The sequence below is a fragment of the Rhodnius prolixus genome, unplaced genomic scaffold (genome assembly GCF_049639745.1).
Source record: "Rhodnius prolixus isolate KJV_2025 unplaced genomic scaffold, Rpr scaffold_1, whole genome shotgun sequence".
NCBI lineage: Eukaryota > Metazoa > Arthropoda > Insecta > Hemiptera > Reduviidae > Rhodnius > Rhodnius prolixus.
Window position 1 is genome coordinate 2,623,690 of NW_027411581.1, and position 20,059 is coordinate 2,643,748.

Here is a 20,059-nt window from a genome sequence, read left to right on the forward strand (position 1 = left end):
AGCGGTTAGAGGCTAGACCCACAAAGCTAAGATGTATTGCGGTACTAGGCTATATTCCCAGTCTATACCTTTAATGGTTAATATGAGAAATTTATAATAAAGTATGTTTACTAATCGCCACGGTAGCCGAACGGTTAGGGGCTAGACCCGCAATGCTAAGATGTATTGCGGTACTAGGCTATATTCCCAGTCTATACCTTTAATGGTTAATATGAGAAATTTATAGTAAAGTATGTTTGCTAGACGCCTCCGTACACGACACCTAATTGGTAGGTGGATGTAAAGCCTGCCTCAGCTTCTTGCGATTTCCTGTTTCTCTCTCTAGATATTTTGTCTACACAGTAACTGACCGTTTTTTGAAAACCATTTTTTCCAACTGACGTCATCACGGATCCGTTGTAAACTTGATATTTGTCATGGTCTCAACATTTACGCTTAACTGTTGGTAAGAGATTGTAAACATTACATTGCGTGCTGCAATGACCTGCACCACTACTAAACCTCGCGTGTGAACTTGATACCATTTCAATGCAGGCGCCTATTATTGTTTGGTTGCTTATAACCACCTTTCGTTTGATGAATGACAACAAAATCAGTATTTTTCAAATCTTTGTTTTTATCTACAGGTGCTACAAATCTATACATGTGTGTAAGTGTTGTGTGTGTTCACTGAGTGTTGCCTCCCTATTTGGAAATAATTTATTTGTTCATGGCATTTTCTTTGAAGGTTTCTTCGGTTAAAATCTAATCGAATTATTCTCTAAACTATAATTTGAAACAATCAGTGAATCCTTCAGAACTGACTTACGATCCAGGAAAGGTCCTAAAATGTCTTAACCCAAAACGATATCCTACATTGCCAACTGTGACTTGCGGCTGTTTCTGTTTACGGGGTAGAGGGAGGATTGCAGGAGGGTGTGGTCAATCATCGGCTGTTGGTTTCCAGCAATTTATCGATCATGCTGTGTAATCGCGAAACAGTATATGACGTCATCTTGCAGCTTTGTTCTGTTTGGCCAAGGTTATTCAACTATTTCACTATTTGTGATTTTTAGGGGGCCTGCAAATTTTAAAATAATCCATGATATTTTTATTTTTACTTCCTCTTGCTGGCGGAAATGTAGCGATCTTGATTTGTAGAAATCACTTTTACAGGGAACTCAGGGAGCCTCTAAATAGGCATTTCCGGTGGAATCCCAAAATTGAAAATCTGCACGTTTACGTCACCATCTCTTCCTAAAATAGAGAATAATTAACGGAATCGTAGGGTCAGGGACACAATAACACAAGCGTGCTGTTACGGATAACATCAAAAGATCGAACTGTATAATTGTTTTTACTAATGACTCGATTGATGATTCGATTTCCAAAAATTAGGAAAAGAAATTTATTCAAATTAGTTGCTTATAGTAATAACAATTTTTTTTTTCTTTTCTTTTTTAAATTATGATAATTATCTGATGGAAGAATATCCTGAGGCAAGATCCAGTTTGTCTGTGCGTGCGACTGCCACCTATATATTTTACTCTCTATTAATTTGTTAATTGCCTGTCATTTTTTTTTTTCCGAAATACGTAAACAACTTAGTATTAAAATGGCTGTTTAACAGATTGTTAGTAATTTTTTTCCTTTAGCCCCCTACCCTGAATATTTTAGGTCTTTCTATAGTAGGAGAAACTACGTAGTTCTAGTTTTGAGTTTTGAAAGGAGCTCTGTTTGTGCTTGAAATAGTTATTCGACTTCTTTCTATTGTATCTTTTATATATGCACTCCTGTTCTTCGTAACAGGAGTTGATTGAGAAATTTAAACTTGAAAGAGCTCAAATTCTACGCTCAAAAGTTTTAACCATGATAATCTTGTTACCCAATGTTCAGAACTCTTTTTTTTTTTACTCAATTTAAGGCTAGATCGAACGCTACAAATTGTAAGTACTTTATTGGAGCGGATATTCAATACAGAAAATGGAAATCTCACCGGAAATCAACGGTGAACTTCTTAGCTCAAAAAGTGGTTTCCCCCCCCCCAAATTAGACTGCTTTGAACCATGTTTTTTGTGGGGCCATCCATTAGATCCGGAAATTGACTTAGAAGTGGAAAAATTTAATGAATTCACATTAATAACGGGTATTTTGAGAATCGCAAAAATATCTTGCTCTTTGTAATGTTAAGAATTATACGTAAGTAAATTTTACTCTACTAAAGACTATTACTTTTCATTTGATCGAGTCCAAATTTTGAGTTACAATTTTAAAGGGGGAATGTAAGTGGAAAATTTAACAAACTCAAATTATACACTCTCATTTTAAGTCGTAACATCTTGTTTCGTGGCGTTTTGAGTACTTGGATTGTACGAATAGTTACTACTGGTAAAACACACAGACACACACTCACATGTATTATATACGATATATTTTTCTTTTAAACTTTGTCAAGAAAACTCACTCGCACGACTTTTCCAACTTCAATTACTCTAGTCGATCTAATGGTGTCTTTAACGTCCATCGTAAATGCACCGTAACGTCGATAAGCCAATTGTCGGATCTAATGAAATGAATGGCCAAAAAACAAGCTTCATAGCATAATTTGTAAAAAAAAAAAACTACTTTTTGAGCTAAGAAGTTCAGCGTTGAGTTCCGGCGAGATTTCTATTTCCTGTATTGAATATTCTCCCCCCAATAAAGAACTCAAAATTATAGCGTACGTAAAAGGCGCCACGATAGCCGAGCGGTTAGAGGCTAGGCCCGCAAAGCTAAGATGTATTGCGGTACTAGGCTATATTCCTAGTCTATACCTTTAATGGTTAATATGAGAAATTTATAGTAAAGTATGTTTGCTAGTCGCCACGATAGCCGAGCGGTTAGAGGCTAGGCCCGCAAAGCTAAGATGTGTTGCGGTACTAGGCTATATTCCTAGTCTATACCTTTAATGGTTAATATGAGAAATTTATAGTAAAGTATGTTTGCTAGTCGCCTCTGTCCACGACACCTAATTGGTAGTTGGAGGTAAAGCCCGCCTGAAAAAGTAGGCAATTTTTATAGCGTTCGTAAATGCAGCTTTTAGAAATGAATTTTTCTTAATGGATAACTCCAAATAAAACAGCCTCAAAAATGGTTTAGCAAAGCCGTAAATTTAATCAATCCTGGCCCCGTGTTTTAGAGCGCACAATCAAGTAACAGACTGACGCACTCCGTTTCAAATTTAGACCATCTAGCAGTGAATGTGTTGTGCAAGGCATTATGCTGAACGCGGAGAGTGGTTAGTGTACAGACAAGTCTGGTACATCGCTGGTCGCTTAATGTCTTAACTACTACACATGCACGGTTACATACGCTTTACTGTAAACGTTGATGACTCAATTAATTAACTGGTAGAGGATGCACCCTTTTTAATTTTTTGAATTAAAGCTGGGAGCTGTAATTTAAGACACTTGGGATACATCAAGCTAATAGCGAGCTGACTACTGCGTTAAGAGCTCGCCACAATAAATGCTCTTGTTTAACGAATTCAGTAATTTCTTTCTTAATTTATTTAAATTAATCATTTGAAGCAAATAGTTTCATGTTTGGTCATGCAGTTTGATAATAATGAATTAATATTATTAGGCGCATCTTTCCACTGACAAATTGAGCATAAATGTGCATTAATGCAACGTTATTTCCTCTTAATTACAGACAATAGAAAATCTTCTATATCGAAAACATCCGTAATTGAGTCAATTCTCTTCAAATGCGCGGCAACGCATGATTTCCGACTGGACCGGAAACAAACTTCGAAATAATATACAAGCGTTCATTGCGCGCCCCTCTCCCGAATTGCGCAAAGATTCCATTACGTCCTTTCAATAAATGTTTCATGTGTTAATATTGCAAACTCATATTACTCAGTGAGGTGTGCATTAGTAAGTAATTGCCTATTTTTTCAGGATGACTTTACGTCAAACTACCAAATTAGGTGTCGCGGACGGAGGCGACTAGTAAACATACTTCACTATAAATTTCTCATATTAACCATTAAAGGTATAGACTGGGAATATAGCCTAGTACCGCAATACATCTTAGCTTTGCGGGTCTAACCTCTAACCGCTCGATTATCGTGGCGCCTAGCAAACATACTTTACTGCAAAATTTCTCATATTAACCATTAAAGGTATAGACTGGGAATATAGCCTAGTACCGCAATACATCTTAGCATTGCGGGTCTAGCCTCTAACCGCTCGACTGTCGTGGCGCCTAAGTGTGCATTACTTGCTTTAGTTGTATTCTAAACTAGTTACAACTCAACAACTGTTAAGCTATCAAGACTCAATACAGGAATTACCATTAATTTATGACGTTATGAATTATGCAATCACTGATTAAAAAAAAAAAGAAACTTCATAGGGAGGGGACGGTGAATGTTAGATTTCCATAACATAATTAAATCAACAAATTAATGATCAGTATAACAGTGTAATAGAAACAGGTTAATTTAAATAACATGGCGTCCATTAGAGAGACGCTGTTACCTTAGTAATTGGTTTATCTGATAATATTTTGTTTAATGAAATAATGTTTTAATTAAATTACTGACCGATTCATAGTTTCAATTGGATGAAAAAAATTACTGCCAGTTTCAGTCATGATATAAATTTATTATGCCGAGCTTTCAAACCTAGAGATTAGGTCATCTTCAGGGCTAATTGACAATGTAATATTTTCATCATTAAAGGGGTTGGAGTGTCTTCTGTCTTGTCTGTTCATGGAATCAGTGTGGGAAAGTCCTCAACCTCTTAAGTAGTGGAGGTTTCGTCTACTAGATCCAAAAAAGGGGAAGGCACAATAAGCCTCTTTTGGTTACGCAGCTGTAACTTTAAATCGAACATAACTTCAAACCGACAGACAAACAGTTTTGGGCAACCACTTCATTCGAATACAGGGGCACCTCTAAACAGATATAAAAGTAAAAGTAAAGTAAAGTAATCGCCTATTTTTTCAGGAGGGGCTTAACGTCCAACTACCAAATTAAGTGCCGTGACTAGCAAACATACTTTACTATAAATTTCTCATATTAACCATTAAAGGTATAGACTGGAAATATAGCCTAGTACCGCAATACATCTTAGCTTTGCGGGTCTAACCTCTAACCGCACGATTATCGTGGCGCCTAGCAAACATACTTTACTATAAATTTCTCATATTAACCATTAAAGGTATAGACTGGGAATATAGCCTGGTACCGCAATATCGTACATCTTAGCATTGCGGGTCTAGCCTCTAACCGCTCGGCTATCGTGTCGCGCTCTAAACAGATATAGTACGGTGAAAATCTGCACGATTATAAAACATTTTCTTATTTGAGAAAGAGAAAGGGAAAAATAAAAATTGAAAGTAAATAGTTTGTTATTGAATAACTTAAAAATAACTATATTAAAGTTGAAGCAACGTAGGATGAGAACAAACCTTACTTCGTTCAATTGTTTATATTCATTGAATATGAAACTTAATTTATTAATTTCTCACATTTCTCTTAATTATTCAACCAAAGATACTTTCAGTTGTTAAATTCACGTGGAAACGAAAGCGATAAAGGAAATCAGTGATGACGTTTCCCAGAGCAGCGTCCTCGAAGAAGGAAATGAAAGAAAGAAAGAAAAAAAAATAACTTGCACTAAGTTGGCAACACTTTCATTGTGTTCAAGTTTTTAGATTGGTAAGAAAGAAAACACACATACACAGACAAATTAAGTTCGCTCGTTTACTTCTCTGAACTAATGCCAGGGTGTATTGGTGGTAGTTCCAGTAGTGTGTAGGTGGTAGAGATGTGACGCGAATGAATGCAAGAGTGTAGGCTGACGTGCCAAGGACGTTCAGTGTGTGTGTCATTGCTGGCACCCAATATAAAGTGGTTCTTGTTATTGGTGCGCGCGCAACATTCAGCCAGGTGTACCAACTCACTTAGTCATCATTACACACACACACACACACACATATATATATATATATATATATAATTCAAAATATACGAAACACTTTCATTGCTGGCTATGGATCCTCATCTCCAAGACTTCCGGAACGTAGTCACTCTATAAAAAATAAAGTTTTACAGGAAGTTAAGTGGCTCTTCAGAGTGTGCATTTTAACCAGTAAGACGTAAAATATGATGGTGATGTCTAAAAACGAAATACTTGACCCCAAATTGATAAGTGTGAGCTTCCGGAGATTTTTTTGGTTTTGAGATATTCTGTTCGCTCAAAGGTTCGCTAGATTTCCGCGCGCCCCCTCCACATTTTCGGAGTTCCAGCTAAGTTAAAAGTTGTTATATCCTTTAAAAGAAGGAATTAAAAGAAACCGTTATAAAAAAAGGAGTTAAAACAATAACAATAGCCATGAACAAAACTATTCATAACAATGGACTCTCATTATCCTACCCCCACCACCGCCACTCCAAACAACGGAGTCTCTAAAACTAACATCCCCATCTATCAGCTCTTAAATACTACTCTACGGCTAGATTGTAGATTGTAGAGCGAACGGCAAACTCAAAGATCTATTGTGCCTGCCTATGGTGTCCAGTATTTTCGTTTAACCGCACAAATGGTTAATTTATTTAATGAAATATATGTTATTCTAAAACTAATTACTTGAGAATTCAGCATTTAAGAATACTTTGCAGCAAATAATTCAATGCCTAGAGTAATTACATAAAAATGTAGAACTAGGTGGACTGAAAGCAGCTAGACGAACTGCTATAGAGACATCAACGTAGTTAACGGTTGAACTTTGATCTTTCCCTCTCCCTACAGGCGAGGTATCTGTTACCGCACCGCACTCTGATTAATTGGGTAGCCGAGTGGTTATAGGCTAGACCCGCAATGCTAAGATGTATTGCGGTACTAGGCTATATTCCCAGTCTATACCTTAAATGGTTAATATGAGAAATTTATAGTAAAGTATGTTTGCTAGTCGCCACGTTAGCCGATAGGTTAGGGACTAGACCCGCAATGCTAAGATGTATTGCGGTACTAGGCTATATTCCCAGTCTATACCTTTAATGGTTAATATGAGAAATTTATAGTAAAGTATGTTTGCTAGTTGCCTCCGTCCACGACACCTAATTTGGTGGTTGTATGTAAAACCTGCCTGAAAAAATAGGCAATTACTTTACTTTAATTACTGAATTTATTATCCGATTCTGTTGCCATTACACTTGCATCTAATTACTAAATACATGTTACAAAGATTTGAGCAAAAAAAAAAAAAAAACTCAATTGAGTACTAATTTAAGTACGAGGATAACCTGTATCATTAACTAATAGATTTCTAATATTTTGAGCGTTCTGCTGTGATAAATTGAAAAAATAAAAATAAATTAATAATTTTTAAAGTGCAATTAGCAATTTATCAACTGCACTTTTAGTTGCAATTTAATGATTTCCTTAATAGGGCTGGGATTCGCGTACTGGATTGCCACCCTGAGATCCCGAGTTCACTTCCTGTAGCTGACTTTCCGGCCATGGACAGAGCACTCGGTCTGAGAAAAAAAAATCCTTAATAAATTTTTTCGGTCATTTATAAAATGATCATTTTATTAATGTTTTATGATAGTATTTTATTATATATAACTTTTATTTTTATAGCTTTTATATATTTTCTATCGCTCGCTAGACTCGTATTGGTTGAGTTAAAGCGACGGTCTCCTAAGATAACTTCTAAATAGTCTTATAAGATCGTCTGTAGCGCCGAGTTACCTGCTGCATACAGATTAAGGTGGTGGGCGACTCGCCAGGAAGTGACGCACTTTAATCTTCCTCTCTTCAGTGGCAACAGGTTGGCTTGCAAATGGTGTATTTCAGCTCTCACTCTTCTTCTTTAATTAAAGTCATCAAAATTTTTGGGAACAGTAATGGAAGAGAAGCTGGGGGACAAGATGCATGATCTTTGTTAATCATTATTGAGAAATCCCATTACAATTCATTGCCCTGATTCCTTTACATGTATAATTGTCTCGCGGCTGTTCCCAAACAACATCCAGGATGCGGTAGAATCCCAAAGCGTTGCGTAATACCACCAAATCAAACCGGCAAAGCCATGTGAAGACTTCCTGGGAAACAAGGAGAAGGAAAACTCATCCTTAGGTCCAAAGAAATCGTAATAACTGAGATTCTCCCTACCCCACGCCCAAGTCTATAAAATCCATTCCAGTAAAGTTGTACATCCGGTTGAAGGAATTTCGATCGATAATTCACTGGCCGATAGAACCGCTAGTAAGACCTAATCGAATTATAAAGCTTCCGGTGATTTTCACGTTTATAAAATTTAAGATAAGATCCCCCACTTTTGGCAAAAAGCAACAGGATATCAGTAGTATCACTGCCCAAACGGTGAATCTCGCAAAATGGACGGAGGAAGGCATAAAGATTCGGAATACGGAAATTGATTTTGGCCAGAAAGTCCAGATAATCGATAATTTAATCTGGGGGAAGTAAATAACAACGGAGTGCCTTCCATGTGTAAACCGGAAGTGTAGTACAAAGAAACATTTGATTGTGCCATAGAGCTGGGCTCAGTGCCACAACCAGGATGACAGCATGAGAGAAACTAGCCAGCGCTGGAACTCTCTAGGAACTTATTGGGGTTTAGGAAGCAATGAGACAACGCCGTTTTAAGAGTGACGTGGAGGATTGTCAGGATCGGGACGATGTGGATAGTGATTGAGCCAGAGAATTTGGGTGATCACAGAGAGTTTGCTGTGGAAATTTAGGGAATCGGGTGTGGATTAACTTCATTTACATACGGAATATTGAGATCATGATGGAGGGTACGGTTGGAGACATAGAATGGTGCGTTAACGATTCGGCGGAGGACTTTAGACTGGAAAGATTAGACATGTTGGATGTTGGACGGTTTTAGCGCACAATTCTGCTCCATATGTCCCATATTGGTCAGTAATAGTGTTTTGTGAAGTGTAAGTTTGTTTTGGTACGTTCATGGAGGATTTCGGTCCAAGGAGTCTCCTTAGTAGTCCGTAACGTCTGTTCAGCTCTTGTCTTTTAAGTCTTTAAGTGTGACGGGTTCCAGGTTAGACGGCTGTCTAGGTAGAGCCCTAGATAACGAATCTGTGCGGAAGTCGGTAGGTCAGTATTGTTAATAGTTAGTGGTCGGGCAGGTAATGTGAATGTCACCTGTATACATTTGGGTAGTGTTAAGTTTAATCCTCCATGTTCGGCACCAAGCTTCTATGAGCTCAAGGTGTTCTTGGACGGAAAAAGATAAGTCGATTTTTCTGCAAATTCTCCAAACCTTTTCAGTGTGTCCCATATTCCGCGTCATAGACTGGTGAAGTTTTGCGCTATTATTACTATTATTTGAAATTTTATTTTAATTTTTTGACGCTGCCTTGGCCATTAGCGTCCACTAATACTACACTTTTCACTTTCCAAATACCACTCGAGCTGGGATGGCACTTGCAGCAGCCCCACAGCTTCCAATCACAACACCTGTTTTGCACTATTGTTGATACAACTAAAAATTATTATGCGGATCCAACAATGTTGCCATGGCAACTTATCTTTCACTATCCAACTTAAAAAAGTGGGCGTGTAAAACTATGTACCTTTCATCATCCTCAGATCCAATCTTTAAAGTGAGAGCGAGATAGAATTAATAATGTTAATATAATAAACATGATTCTGTATGCAAATCAGCTAATTATAGCTTGCACTTCACCCCCCTATCCTTGTGTGTACAGGTAAACAGATTGTTAGGTACGCAGTTAATTAGATTCGACCATCTTTCCCTTCTCATTAATTTTTATTATTAATTACATAAATATTTTGCTTTGATTTTTTATTTTATTTTTTTGTTTTTTAAGCGAATTCATGAGAAAATAATGATCAGCTGTTTTATAATGATTATGTAAACTTTCCACGAATTGCTGATGAAACGGAAGCAGGGTCGTAACAGTAAGGTTAAGTAACATCCGCATAATTCAGCTACTTGACGATCTATAGTTCGCGATTAGAGCGTAAGGCGAGCAGAAGAGGCTTTCCTTGCTTACCGAGAGAGTAAGCTCCCTGGAACTTCCAGGAATCCTGGGGGAAAAAAAAAGAAAAATCAAAATAGCGTAAAAGTGCGTTAAAAGACCAGCTGTTTTATATTATTAATTAGCCAATAGAAATATGTGTAGCGTGAATGCTGTATACTTATTAGAAAATATTGAACAGTAATATTATAAATGTTTAAATCTAGTGTTTAAGATTAGAAATAAATCACGAACTGAGAGACACACAGAGTGTGAAGGGGCAACGATACTAAAACGCTTTACAGTGCTTGTCCATACAAGGTAAACCGGGTCAAGAGCAGGTCACAGGTTGCATCTGTTATCTCTCTCTTCAGATTCTCTCTCTTTGTCACTGTAAAGAAAACAAGCGTATAATTGGCTATTATTTTTATACTAGAATTATTATAATAGACGTCAAAATTCCGTCATATTGGTTTAGTTAAAAAACAATTGTTTTGCAGCGAATGAGTTTGCAGAAGGGCGCAGCACTGTTATCTGTGACGCCAAGGGCACGTCTGTCTCTCTCTCTCTTATCCTCTGTCCCTTTCCTTCATATCCCAAGTTCCTACGTCATTAGTTGACGAAAAAAAGAGCAAAAAATCGATCAAAGTATCTCAACCGGAAGTAACTCTATACTGATTTTGTTTCCTTTAGTTTTTCTCGACGAGAGTTCTTCGAAACTTGGTCAGGCGGAACTTAACCACCAGCTAGGTTTCGTGGACGACGCCGGAAGCACAATCACTTTACTGTTCAATATTTACCCCACCCACAACCCGCCCCTGATCTGTAACTTCTATTTAAAACACTTCTCCAGGAAACAGGGCACTTCTGGGTATGGGTTAGCTTTTAAAAGTTAAAAAAAAAGTAAAGTAATGCCTATTTATTCAGGCGGGCATTACTTCCAACTACCAAATAAGGTGCCGTGGACGGAGGCAAACATACTTTACTATAAATTTTTCAAATTAACCACTAAAGGTTAATTAAACCACTACAGACTGGGAATATAGCCTAGTACCGTAATACATCTTAGCTGTGCGGGTCTAGCCTCTAACCGCTCGGCTACCGTGGCGCCTTAGCTTTTATTTTAATTAAATTTATATTTTATTTTGTATTATCGTTGGGTTTTCAACACTTTTGACATTTGTCAAGTCGTGAGAGTTTGAGCTGGGATTGACACCACGGTACTTTAGTGAAGTAATGAGGAAAGAACGAAGACAAAGCGTGATTTAGAGCGTAATAACCGGAAGGCCCCTTGCTGAAAAACAAAAATAATAATAATAATAATAAATAAATAAAAGGACGGGATTAGCTATGCGGTTAGCGTACTGAACTCCCACGCCTGGAGATCCCGGGTTCGAATCCAGCTGCTGACCCTTAGATTTTCTCTTCCTAGGAGCTTCTTACAGCTCACTGTCCGGTAATGTAACAGTGTTGTCCGGAGGCCGGCAGTGCACTGAAAAAAGCACCGGGCGCCAATAACCTTAGATGTGACGCGCCTTAAATAGAAAAATAAAAATAAATAAATAAAAAATTTTTGCTGTGAAAATTGGTTTTAAGAAGGTTATGTTGGAGAGATGGTTCTAGGCTGAACAGAAAAATGTTCGTAAGAGCGTTCTTCTGTAAGAACGTTTAAGAACAACTGATGGAATTTCTTTCAACACCAAACGAACACTCAAATAGTTTCTGCTTTTACACAAGCTCTAATTCGTTTATACTTAGCCTTGCAGCTGAAGTAATCTTAGCACCAATTTTGGGGAGGTTACTTAATACCATCGATTTAACACCTAGTGCGCATGTGCTAAACAAAAGTCATAACACCTCACAGCATTGAACATATTGTACCACTAGGTTTCCCCCTCCCATTCACCACCATGGCGTGGTAATAGCCTCAGTTTCCCTTGATTAGCCGCTGGGGCTAGCACAAGATGGAAAAAGAGATTAGTGATCTGTTTATGGGCAGCAGTAGACCGCAGCTGAGTATATATAAAGCTCGCCTAGTTTAGCCATAGCCAGAGAGAGACGATAGGTGCCGAGTCTGCCAGATGGTTGTACACCTTGGACCACTTACACCTTAACATTGGCAATCCATGTCAACTTGTCCCCACCATAGTGTGATAGGTCGCGTTGGTAATTCTTGGCTACCCCCCCACAACTACTCGTTTCACTATTTTAAAACGGCTTATCCCTTTCGTTAAGTTGTTTACATCCGTTACAGCTGTTAAAGGAAATTCTATCGGCATTCCTCCGAAATAATAATAATAATAAAGCAAAAACTCAGTTTGCAGAGCTTCTATATGCTCAGAAAAAAGAATCACTATAATTTTTGCAGTAAATAATGATACGAAAGACGCCACGATAGCCGAGCGGTTAGAGGCGAGACCCGCAAAGCTAAGATGTATTGCAGTACTAGGCTATATTCCCAGTCTATACCTTTAATGGTTAATATGAGAAATTTACAGTAAAGTATGTTTACTAGTCGCCACGATAGCCGAGCGGTTATAGGCTAGACCCGCAAAGCTAAGATGTATTGCGGTACTAGGCTATATTCCCAGTCTATACCTTTAATGGTCAATATGTGAAATTTTGCAGTAAAGTATGTTTGCTAGTCGCCTCCGTCCACGACACCTAATTTGGTAGTTGGAAGTAAAGTCGGCCTGAAAAAATAGGCAATTACTTTACTTAGATGATATCTAAGTGGTTAGCGTGCCGGATTCTTACGCGGAGATACCAGGATTAACAGTGATTAGAGGAGGAAATAAATATATAAACGAGATGAGTGAAATAATAAAATTTGCTGACATTATAAATTAATTTAATTGCTATGATATAAATTCCTGATCATTAATCTGAGTAGGTCGGCTAGCGAAGTGCTATCCTTTGGGTGAATACTTGCTCATAGCTGTGTTACCCAACTACGGGCAAACTTGGCCAAGATAAATATCGCGTTTTGCTATTTTATAAAAAATAAATAGTCCTGTCTTGTCAAGTAAATATTATTTATTTTATTTTAAATGCAATATATTAAGCTCTTTATGTATTTACGTAAGAAGATTAGTGTACTACGCTAGTCAATGAACGGATCGTTTCGTCTTTGATATCTTCTTTTAAGTAAAAGTTTTTTTTTTTCAGTGAATTTGAGCCGCCATTCTCATCACAAAGGGCTGACGTCACTACTTCCTCTAACTCTAGTAAACCGGAAGTACCGCGATCATTAGAGATTTTCAGTTATTAAGTGATTTAAGAAAGTGATTTGTGCTTCTCTCTCTCTCTCTCACCCTCTCTCTCTCTGTGAGTGTGTGTGTGTGTGTGTGTTGATTTGAAGAGAACACAGTGACGAAAAATTGCAGTAAGTTCTAAATTTATATTCCGTTCGGGTACTTCCGTTTATCTGGGCATAATGGTTTATAACTATTCTAATATTTCACTGTGATAGATTAGTCTCTGATATACTCGTACTGCGGTTGTTGAGGTCGAGTAGTAAGTTTGAAATGTCTGAATTTAGAAGGTATGGGAATATTAATAGCGTTTAAAAGTGATAAAATTTGAAATAATTTTAATAGTTCACCATTTGACATTAAAATGATTGATCTATAAATTGAAATTAGGGCAGCTAAATGTTGTTCTTTATTTTAAATAATAAATTTCGTTTTTACATGTTGTTGTAGTTTATTGATTAACATCTCTTTAGTTGCAAAATCGCACGCCCTAACTTTCACCCTTGTCTGGGATTGGCCTTCAGGAGTATATCTTAGAAAAATGCCGAGTATTTTAAATATACTATTGTTTGGTTATACATTTGGTATAAAAGTGTCCGCCATTGGTACTGTTATAAAGAAATAAACACTGCTTCCTAGATCGTTATCAGCTGATTGTAATAAATATAAATCAGCTGGGCTTTTTTGTTTGATCGTAACGATTTAGAAAAAAGAACAAAAAATAACATTTTCATGACAAAAGATTTGCCATAGTTACAGTTGGGTATTAAAAGTCCAAGGGTATTTATGGCGCTGTAGACCTAGATATGTCCAGCCCAGTCTCTAGAATTAGTCCTCATTCTTGCCTGTCAGCTGCATGTGCAGAAGATCCACGGATGGTTTCTTCTCACCAAGACATTGATAAATATATTAGTGACTTACGAATATAACTAAAGACATAATTTTTAGACTGGCTCCGGAGGTGGGAAATATTGATTGAATATTCATAAAAAAGAGATAAATGACTCTTCGAAGGTTCCCCGACAAACCCAGAGGAAATCCCGCTGGAAAAAGAAGGACCTAGGAGTACGCTCCTAGAAAACTACTCAACAACAGACGCACTCCGCTCTAACATCGCACTGCTACTAGAAGAAAAAGGGACTCTAGAAGAAGTCTTTATTTCACCCCTAATTGGAAATGGGCTGTGGCAGGATTCCCAGGAGTATTATCCTTCAGGTAGATAGGAACAAAGTAGTAAAGAACGATGTCCTTGAGATAAACGATGACACGATAAATATTATTACAAGTTCTACAACGAGGAAATTTACAATAGTTCTATGGCCGTTACAACCATTTATTTATTAATAATTTATTAATGTTTATCGCTGCACAATATGTCTCAAAACTTTTATTCCTTTAATAGACCTTCCTGGCTCACTTTTATGACTCTATAAAGTATTAATTACTATCTCTATAAATGAAGGACTGTTTGATTATAAATTAATACGTTTTTTAAAAACTGTTTTATAGCTTGTCATAAAAAAAAAATACATATTTAAAAATAACCTTAATGTTTAGCAATAACATATTGTTATGAAGGATGTTCGCGGTTATTGATGGCAGGTGTTAATGACGTCACAGAAATTGTGACATCATTTGCAGGAGTAGTGTGATGATCTCCGTCCCAGATTTGTCTCAAGTCTTCTCTAAGATAAAAATATATTTTATTTAAATGGTTTATAGAGTCTTTGAAACGCTTTGATGGCTTTAATAGTGTTCGCTATTTTAGGATTATTGATGTTCGTCTCAAATTTATGGAATCTAGTTATTCTGGAATTTTTTAGATGATCTCCACGCGTAAAAGGTATTGCCTATTTTTTCAGGCGGGCTTTACCTCCAACTACCAAATTAGGTGTCGTGGACGGAGGCGACTAGCAAACATACTTTACTGCAAAAATTCTCATATTAACCATTAAAGGTATAGACTGGGAATGTAGCCTAGTACCGCAATACATCTTAGCTTTGCGGGTCTAGCCTCTAACCGCTCGGCTATCGTGGCGATTAGCAAACATACTTTACTATAAATTTCTCATATTAACCATTAAAGGTATAGACTGGGAATATAGCCTAGTACCGTAATACATCTTAGCTTTGCGGGTCTAGTCTCTAGCCACTCGGCTACCGTGGCGACTAGTAAACATACTTTACAATAAATTTCTCATATTAACCATTAAAGGTATAGACTGGGAATGTAGACTAGTACCGCAATACATCTTAGCTTTGCGGGTCTAGCCTCTAACCGCTCGGCTATCGTGGCGATTAGCAAACATACTTTACTATAAACTACTCATATTAACCATTAAAGGTATTGACTGGGAATATAGCCTAGTACCGCAATACATCTTAGCTTTCGTACCTGTAAGAGAAGGAGTGAATCGATTCTTTCTACTAAAATCCCTAATGTATATTCTTATCTCGTGTTTGCTGATTGATGGGAGGAGTTAGTGTTTGTTAAAATCAAGTTTGGAGAAAATTTCTCAAACCGGAAATGCCTCTCTACTCAACGCATTGTCCAATTTCTCTGACTTATAGCCTAGGCTTTTCCCTAAACTGTGGATGTGGACGATACATTCACATAAATGTTAATGTATTAGTAGTTTTGAGAAGGTCGTGTGAGTATTCATGGCAGTTATTGTTTCTGTTTAGCCCACAATAATTACATATGGCCGGCGGAGGTTAATTTCTCTCCCCTCTCTCTTTTTACCATATAAATCGTGGCCACTGCCGCATATAGCACTAAAGGAAGCTTACAAACCAGATCAAGTGATTGTAAACAAATTACTACTTCTATTACATCCCAGCTGTGAATATACAACTAGAGAAATGTTAGTTGCACACCTTGAGATCGCCAATTTTGGAAGATTTAAAAGTAGTTACTTATTAGTTACACTTTACAGTGAAATACATTTATTATTGTTATTATTATTATTGTTAATAGGTTATTATTAATTTATCCCTTGTATAGGTCTGTACCTTAAGTTACGACTTTACGTAAGAGAAAGTGATTCAGTAATAAGTAAAGTAATGCCTATTTTTGTTTAGGCCCGCTTTTCCTAACTACCGTTCAACTACCAAATTAGGCGACGTGGACGGAGGCGTCTAGCAAACATACTTGACTATAAATTTCTCATATTAACCATTAAAGGAATAGGAATGGGAATATAGCCTAGTACCGCAATACATCTTAGCTGTGCAGGTATAGCCTCTAACTGCTCGGCTACCGTGGCGCCTAGCAAACATACTTTACTATAAATTTCTCATATTAACCATTAAAGGTTAGACTGAGAATATAGCCTAGTACCGCAATTCATCTTAGCATTACGGGTCTAGCCTCTAACTGCTCAGCTAGCGTGGCGCCACACAGTGCTGTCATTTAACGATGTTTAATGATTAATACTTCCAATTACTAGTCAATCTAAGTTAAATGGGTGCTACACTTTACTGAAGAAATATTTTGTAGTGTAAAATAGCCAGCTTAAGGGTCTTTGACATCTAATAAATTCTAACTTAACTTTTTGAACAGTAAATTTTCGTTAATAATACAATGTTATACATAAAATATTCGAATTTAATACAGCTGGTAATATTCATTATTACGTACTGAAACAACCTTCTACGTGAGATTGTTATTATCTTATTTTGGCTTCATATGATCGCCCTCTATGCGATTAGTATCATCTCAGCTGTATTACGTATCGTGTATAAGATAAGGAAATCCATGTTTGGCTCACGGATTCCAATTGGTGTTTATTGAGTGCTTGTTATCATGTTTTTATGATATCTGGATTGTTCTAAACATAATTTAGTTTTGGTTTTATTTATAAAAAAAAAAAAAAAAAATTGGCTAAGTGATGTAAAGCCTATTTATTGTCAGGCTGACTTTACATCCAACTAGCAAATTAGGTGTCGTCGTGGACGGAGGCGACTAGCAAACATACTTTACTAGAAATCTCTCACATTAACTATTAAATAAAATCCAAGGCCTAAGACCGGAAATTTAGCTGTCTATGTGGATAATTACTGAAAGGTTAGTGGAATATTTTGTTTATGTATAAGGAAATTATAAGTCCTCAATACTTTGAAATGATTTAACTTCTAAAATTGTCTTTCGTTTTATATAACGTGAACAAAAAATAAAATAAAATTTTAAGCGCTTTTTTTTTATCAAGATTAACAACACAGAACTTTAAAAAAACGTCCAATAGAGTGCGCTAGTAGTCAGGGGTCTTTTCTAAAGTTTAACCAATCATTTGCATTTTCATTTTAACGGTCTGCCTTTTCCATTTAATGTGATCCTTTTACAGGTGAACATGTGATAAAACTGTACACAACCTTCCAGGGTAAATCATTTGCGCTGTACAAGTCCTTACAAATAGAAAGTAACTTCAATTTGTAAATATGCAAATCAAGTTGAACATGTGACGAATCTTGGTTCAAGGTCACAGTTCTTATTTTCTGTTATTTTTCTATTTAAATTTAATACTAAAACCTTAATATTTCTACTTTGTGGTAAATTTCTATTTAAAAAAAATAAATAAATAAAAAACGTGAATTTACTTCGTAATGTATAGTATACGTAAACAGCACATGTGAGGTAATTGCTTGTTTAAGAATCATTACAGTATAGGCACATATTTACCGGGATTTACAAAGCTACTTGTAAATAAATATAAGATTCTATATAATAAGTACAAAAAATAACAACATTGTTCAAATAAAGGTAAATAAATAATACTACTCTCAGCGAATGAGGTAATAGAAAATAATAATATACTATTCATAACCATCACATTCAGTATTAATCTGATCGATCTATTACACAATAATTATTAATGGAATAAAATTAAATTTTACCCGAAAATAGTAAGTAAAGTAATTGCCTACTTTTTCAGGTTGGCTTTACTTCCAACTACCAAATTAGGTGTCATGGACGGAGGCGACTAGCAAACATACTTTACTGCAAATTTCTCATATTAACCATTAAAGGTATAGACTGGGAATATAGCCTAGTACCGCAATACATCTTAGCTTTGCGGGACTAGCATCTAACCGCTCGGCTACCGTGGCGACTAGCAAACATACTTTACTATAAATTTCTCATATTAACCATTAAAGGTATAGACCGGGGAATATAGCCTAGTACCGCAATACATCTTAGCATTACGGGTCTAGCCTCTAACCGCTCGGCTATCTTGGCGCCTTGAAGGTAATAGTATAATCTCCTGGGTATTAATCAGGTTTAACCAGAATTTATTTTGTGATATTCCTCCATCTGTTCCTCTGTAAATGCAAGTAAGGAATAATTTTTTTTTTTTGAATACGTAGAGAGCATGGGGAGAGGGAATATAATAACCAATAGAAATTAATAGTTTATTATTTAGTTACAGTTTTTTTTTTTCTTTCAATAAATAATAATAGAGGTATTATAAGTGGCGATAATAGAGCTCTCAGAAAACTGCGGGTGGCGTAGGCGCTAGATCGGCCGAAACTTCCTAAAGCACCTTGCTTTATCTTCCGCCCGGCCTTCGAGTGACGGGAGTTCATTGACTTCGTCTAGTCACCAGCGGCCGGCCAGTTCTCTTGCGTTCTCGTACTATCCTGCCTGATCCCACTTTACCACCTGGACTCATTCATCATTCTTCCAGGATTTTACTTTCTCTTACTTTTTTTTTTAATGAATTACGCTTGCTAATAAAATTTTTTTTACTGCTTTATGTAAAAAAAAACATCGTAAACTAAGTATCATGGGTCAACTAAAATTCTTGTGAATCGGACAGCTTTTTCTTTTAAAAAAAGGGAAGTCAATTAAGGTAACTTCCGGTCCGGTAGGGAAATTAATCTCGGCTTTCCCTTAAAATTGATGCGCGGTCTTGGGTTTAATATATATTTTTTATTTTATCAGTTTTTTTTAAAACAAAAATTAAAGCTACATCAACATCTGATTTCAACGGGAGCTTTTTAGGACCCTGCCGGCCTCCGGACAGTGTTCTCTCGTTACTGACAACACTGTCCATCATGAGCTCTATGAAGCTCCTTGGGAGAGGAAATCTAAGGGCTAGCAGTGTGAGTCGAAGCCAGGTATTCCGCGTGGGAATCCAGTACGCTAACCCCTGAGCTAATCTACTTTTCTTATATATTGCGAAATTTGATACGAATATTTCAAGTTCAAAGTAAACCGTAATTACCATTTTACGTGGTGGATTTTTCGCTTTTCCGGAAATTGCTTCCTCAGATGGCCCCCTTAAACTTCGTACGTACTACATTTACGAATCCATTACTGGATTTTGAGTAATTTCCCTAGAAACAAATTCTATTTGCAGCATTCTAAGATCGGTTAAAAGTGTCTTTTAAGTTCAGTTAACAGTTTTACAAGGTAGCTAACGTTGATAAGAATTAAATATAACTCAAGAATTACAAATTTGCAAAATATGAATGAGATAGAACTCAGATCCTCTAATAGTACTAAAAGATAGTCGTGCGAGTCTGCACACTAGATTTCATTTAATAAATAATGTATACGTAAGTTATAGAGTATGAAGAATTACAGAATCTAGGCAATGACGTACTTCCTTTGACTGAAGAATGAACGGACGCAGCAAGTTTGCATAATGACGCTATAGTGTACGCTTTAGTTTCCTTTATCTTTCTTTAGCGGAAAACCTTTACAGTGCACATACTATTAGTTGGTAACTATTTTTTTTGTTTATTCACTATTTATCACTAGTTAGAAATAAATGAAATAGCGTAACGTTTAATTCGTAACCAG

At 36.6% G+C, this 20,059-nt stretch overlaps 1 protein-coding gene across 4 annotated transcripts in view; it reads left to right on the forward strand.

Moving 5' to 3' along the window:
* form3 (FH2 domain-containing protein formin 3) overlaps positions 1 to 20,059 on the forward strand; it is a 146,404-nt gene that overhangs the window by 49,764 nt on the left and 76,581 nt on the right. Inside the window, exon 1 of one of the 4 annotated variants that reach the window (XM_074113243.1) lies at positions 16,964 to 17,320. The exons of the other annotated variants lie outside the window; for them this stretch is intronic. The gene's annotated coding sequence lies outside the window, so the exon portion shown is untranslated. Of the gene's footprint in view, positions 1 to 16,963; positions 17,321 to 20,059 lie in introns of those variants that run through there. 4 annotated transcript variants of the gene reach the window in all.